Raw genomic sequence first — 5,000 nt, forward strand, 5'->3', positions numbered from 1 at the left:
GACGCTCATCAGAGCACAGAAAAGGTGTTGGTTGATCTAGACAGCAGGACGGTGGCCATGGAAGTCGGAATCCGCTAAGGAGTGTGTAACAACTCGCCTGCCGAATCAACTAGCCCTGAAAATGGATGGCGCTGGAATGTCGGGCCTATACCCAACCGTCGCCGGCAGTGCGATGCCCACAGGGGTTAGGCCGCGACGAGTAGGAGGGCCACTGCGGTGTGCCTCGAAGCCTGGGGCGTGGGCCCGGGTGGAGCCGCCGCAGGTGCAGATCTTGGTGGTTGTAGCAAATATTCAAACGAGAGCTTTGAAGGCCAGAGTGGAGCAGGGTTCCATGTGAACAGCAGTTGAACATGGGTCTGTCGGTCCTAAGCGATAGGCGAGTGCCGTTCCGAAAGGGTGGGTGATGGCCTCAATCACCCTCAGCAAAGGGAGTCGGGTTCAGATCCACGAATCTGGAGTGGCGGAGACAGGCGCCGCGAGGCGCCCAGTGCGGTGATGCATCCGATCCCGGAGAAGCCAGCAGGAGCCCCGGGGAGAGTTCTCTTTTCTTTGTGAAGGGCTGGGCGCCCTGGAAAGGGTTCGCCCCGAGAGAGGGGCCCGCGCCTTGGAAAGTGTCACGGTTCCGGCAGCGTCCGGTGAGCTTTCGCTGGCCCGTGAAAATCTGGGGGAGAGGGTGTAAGACTCACGCCGGGCCGTACCCATATCCGCAGCAGGTCTCCAAGGTGAACAGCCTCTGGCATGTTGGAACAATGTAGGTAAGGGAAGTTGGCAAGCCGGATCTGTAACTTTGGGATAAGGATTGGCTCTAAGGGCTGGGTCGGTCGGGCTGGGGCGCAAAGCAGGGCTGGGCGCACGCTGTGGCAGGACGAGGCACCGCGCGCGGGTGAGTGTGCTCCGCGTGGCCCGCCTGGGCACCGGGGCCGCCACCATCATCGTAGCGCGCCGCTGCCCCGTCGGTTCCTGCCGGCAGGGTCCCCGCGGCGCACGGCCGTGGCCAGCGTCAGCCGAGCAGTTCGCACGGGGGAGGGTCCCTGGAGAGGGTCCCTGGGCTGGCGCCCTGCCTCGGCCGGTGCCTAGCAGCCGGCTTAGAACTGGTGCGGACAAGGAGAATCCGACTGTTTAATTAAAACAAAGCATCGCGATGGGATTTCTGCCCAATGCTCTGAATGTCAAAGTGAAGAAATTCAATGCAGCGCGGGTAAGCAGCGGGAGTAACTATGACTCTCTTACTACCTGAAACCTGGCCCCCTGGTTGGACAGGGGTGACGGGTTCAGAGGTGGGCTGACCACCCATTCCGTTCCTGATGTTGAATCTGGTCATGACTCGGCTATTCCAAATCCAAGTCCGTTTCTCGGAGGAGGAAACTGGGGGCGGCCGTTCCACCTTACTAGGGTATCGGTGGGCACTCAGACCTCCTGAGATGATTTTGTAACATCTACAACCACCAAACTGACAGAAAATGAATTGGGCTTGCTGGTGAATTTTTCTCTAGAACTGTATAGGTCAGATCTGCAGGAGCATGTACAGGGGGTGGTTCATGTTTCTGTTAATGGGGGGGTGTTGAACGGGTTTCCTGAGGTGTATGAACGGCCTACACCACAACTGAGTGAGGGGGACGACTTAAATCCTAGTCCCCCTAAGGACGATGATCAGAATGTACTTGAGAAGGGAGGCAGTGGGAAGGGGGAAGAGGGTACACCAGAGGCATTGCCTCCAGTGCCTGAGGTCCGCAGTGAACAAGCACCGGATGACATCGTGAAGGTGACTGTTCCTGACAAAAATCCACCATGTCCTTGCTGTGGTACCCGGCTCAACTCGATGTTGGCCCTAATTGAACACCTTAAGGGGTCTCACGGGAGGAAGTGGGTGTGCTTTCGGTGTGCCTAGTGTGGGAGGGAGGATTTTAACCATCACAGTACTGTTTGTCATTTTGCAAAGTGCAAGGGTCCGAAGGATGCGGGGCCTCCAGTGGGAGAGTGGATATGTGAGGTATGCAGTAGAGATTTTATGACTAAAATTGGCCTAGGACAACACAAAAGATTGGCACATCCACTGGTTAGAAACCAGGAGAGGATCGATGCTTCCCAACTGAAAGAAACATCAAACTGAGGAGCCCACAAAAGATGCTGGACAAAGGAGGAGGAAGATCTACTTGTCAAGCTGGAGGTACAGTTCGAGAGTCACAAAAACATTAATAAGCTCATATCAGAACACTTAACAACCAAAACAGCTAAGCAGATTGGTGATAAAAGGAGAATGCTGCTCAGGAAGAATGGAGTGGGTGGGGGAGCAGCTGGGAAGTTGAAATCAGAAGCTGGGTCAAGTCATCAATCCCAGGCAGGAACTGTGAACAATGGACTTGGGGGGAACCACCAGCCGGGAGGACCAGCTGCTGGGAAGGGAACAATAGGGACATCTGGACACCACCTTGATAGGGATAACGGTCTCCGGGAAACCGTTGGCCAGCAGAGGGCAGGGCGACTGCAGGCTCATTATCAGAAAAGGATCAAAGAACCTTTATCAGATGGGACAATTAACAACTTCCCCAGAGCATTTGAACAGTTATTAGAAGGCCAAAAGGTGCAACCACTGCTCAATCAGACAGCGCAGGACTGCTTTGGTTGCCTGGAATCAGTGAGCCAAATAAGAACAGCACTCCGGGGGGAAAGCAAAAAGGAAACTCGGGAGGAGCAGCCAAGAAAACAGTTTCAGAAGTGGATGAAGGACACAGCGATCAAAAGAGGTAACTACCTCCGCTTTCAGCGTTTATTCCATCTAGATGGGGAAATTAGCAAAGATCATTTTGGACGACGTCCTGTGATATATCACCCAGTGAAATTTATTCGGTATTCAAGGCCAGATGGGAAACACCTGGACAGTTTGGTGTGAGACTTGAGAGTCTTTGGAGACTTTGAAATTAAAGGGAAGGCCCACAATAAGGCCTTCAGGGACTTAATTACAGCCAAAGAAATTGAAAGAACGGGAAATGAGCAAGGGCTCGGCGCCAGGTCCAGATGGGATTGCCCTTGGGAACATCAGGAAGATGGATCTCGGGTATGCCCCGGACTGCTGAGCTCTTCAACCTGTGGTTAACATCTGGTGACATCCCGGACATGGTGAGGGGGTGCAGGACTGTTCTGATCCCCAAATTGACAAATCCGGAGCGCCTGAAGGACATCAACAACTGGAGACCCATCACAATTGGTTCCATCTTGCTGAGGCTGTTCTCCAGGATCGTGACGGCGAGGATGACTAAGGCGTGCCCCCTCAACCCAAGGCAGAGAGGTTTCATCAGTGAGGCGGGATGTTCTGAGAACCTGAAGTTCCTACAAACTATAATTCAGACTGCCAAAAATGAACATAGACCACTGGGTGTTATATTCGTGGACATTGCTAAGGCTTTTGACACCGTGAGCCACCAGCACATCTTACACGTTTTACAGCAACGGAGAGTGGATCCCCGCGTCGTCGGACGGTGGACAATATGTACAAGGACATCAGTACGTATGTCACCGTCAAGAAGAACACGCACACAGACAAAATCCAGATCCGGGTTGGAGTGAAGCAGGGTGATCCGCTGTCACCCCTTCTATTCAACCTGGCAATGGACCCCCTGTTGTGCAAGCTGGAAGAGAGTGGCAAAGGATTCCATTGTGGAGAGTGTACGATAACTGCCATGGCATTCGCTGACGATCTGGTCTTGTTGAGCGACTCCTGGGAGAACATGAACGTCAACATCAAGATACTGGAGACCATCTGCGAACTCACAGGTCTCAAAACACAGGGACAAAAGTGCCATGGCTTCTACATCAAGCCCACAAAAGACTCTTACACCGTCAACAACTGCGCTGTATGGACCATCAACGGCACACCCCCAAACATGATTAACCCCGGGGAATCAGAGAAATACCTTGGCCTGCAGATCGACCCCTGGACTGGGTTTGCAAAAACCGACCTTTCTGCAAAACTAGACGTCTGGCTCGAACGCGTTGACCGAGCCCCACTTAAACCTCTGCAAAAACTTGACATCCTCAAAACATACACCATTCCTCGACTGACCTACCTGGCTGAGCACTCAGAGATGAAAGCAGGGGCCCTTGAAGCCCTTGACCTGAAGATCCGAACAGCAGTTAAGGACTGGATGCACCTACCTCCGTGCACGGGTGATGCCATCTTGTACTCGAGCACGAGGGACAGCGGTTTGGGCGTCACCAAGTTGGCGGGACTGATTCCCAGTGTGCAGGCCCGGAGACTGCATCACATTGCACAGTCTCCGGACGAGACGATGAAGGCCTTCCTGGAGAGAGCTGAGATGGAGAAGATGTATGAGAAACTATGGATTCAAGCTGGAGGGAAGAGAGCGGCGATGCCGTCAATTTGGGACGCACTACCGGCGTCTGTACCACCCGCGACTGCAGAAGCACTTTCGGAGTGGGAAGCACCGAACCCTAAAAGTAAGTTCCCCAGACCATGTGATTGGAGGAGAAAGGAGTTTAAAAAGTGGACTAAATTGGAATCTCAGGGCCGTGGAGTTAAAAATTTTAAGGGGGACACAATTAGTAATAATTGGCTTCAATATTATAGACGCATACCTCACAGGAAACTCCTCACTGCTTTACAGCTCAGGGCCAATGTTTATCCCACGAGGGAATTTCTCGCGCGGGGGAGGGGAGATAACTGTGTTAAGTTTTGTAGACACTGTGAGGCGGACCTTGAGACCTGCGGCCACATCATCGGCTTCTGCCCAGTGACAAAGGACGCCAGAATCAAGAGGCACAATCGCATTGGCGAGAGGCTTATTGAGGAGGCGAAAAAGAGAGACTGGGTGGTGCTCAAGGAGCCGCACATAAGGGATGTCACCAAGGAACTGCACAAACCGGACCTGATATTCATGAAAGGGGACCGTGCACTTGTTGTGGATGTGACAGTATGTTTTGAGTCGACAAAGACGACACTGGAGGAAGCTGCCGTGGAGAAGGTGAACAAGTACAAACATTTG

The 5,000-nt window shown here is 53.1% G+C and overlaps 1 pseudogene; it reads left to right on the top strand.

Annotated features, from left to right (window-relative positions):
• LOC143694725 (28S ribosomal RNA) overlaps nucleotides 1-5,000 on the top strand; it is an 8,393-nt pseudogene that overhangs the window by 1,626 nt on the left and 1,767 nt on the right.

Source organism: Agelaius phoeniceus, chromosome 8, assembly GCF_051311805.1.
Source record: "Agelaius phoeniceus isolate bAgePho1 chromosome 8, bAgePho1.hap1, whole genome shotgun sequence".
Taxonomy (NCBI): Eukaryota; Metazoa; Chordata; class Aves; order Passeriformes; family Icteridae; genus Agelaius; species Agelaius phoeniceus.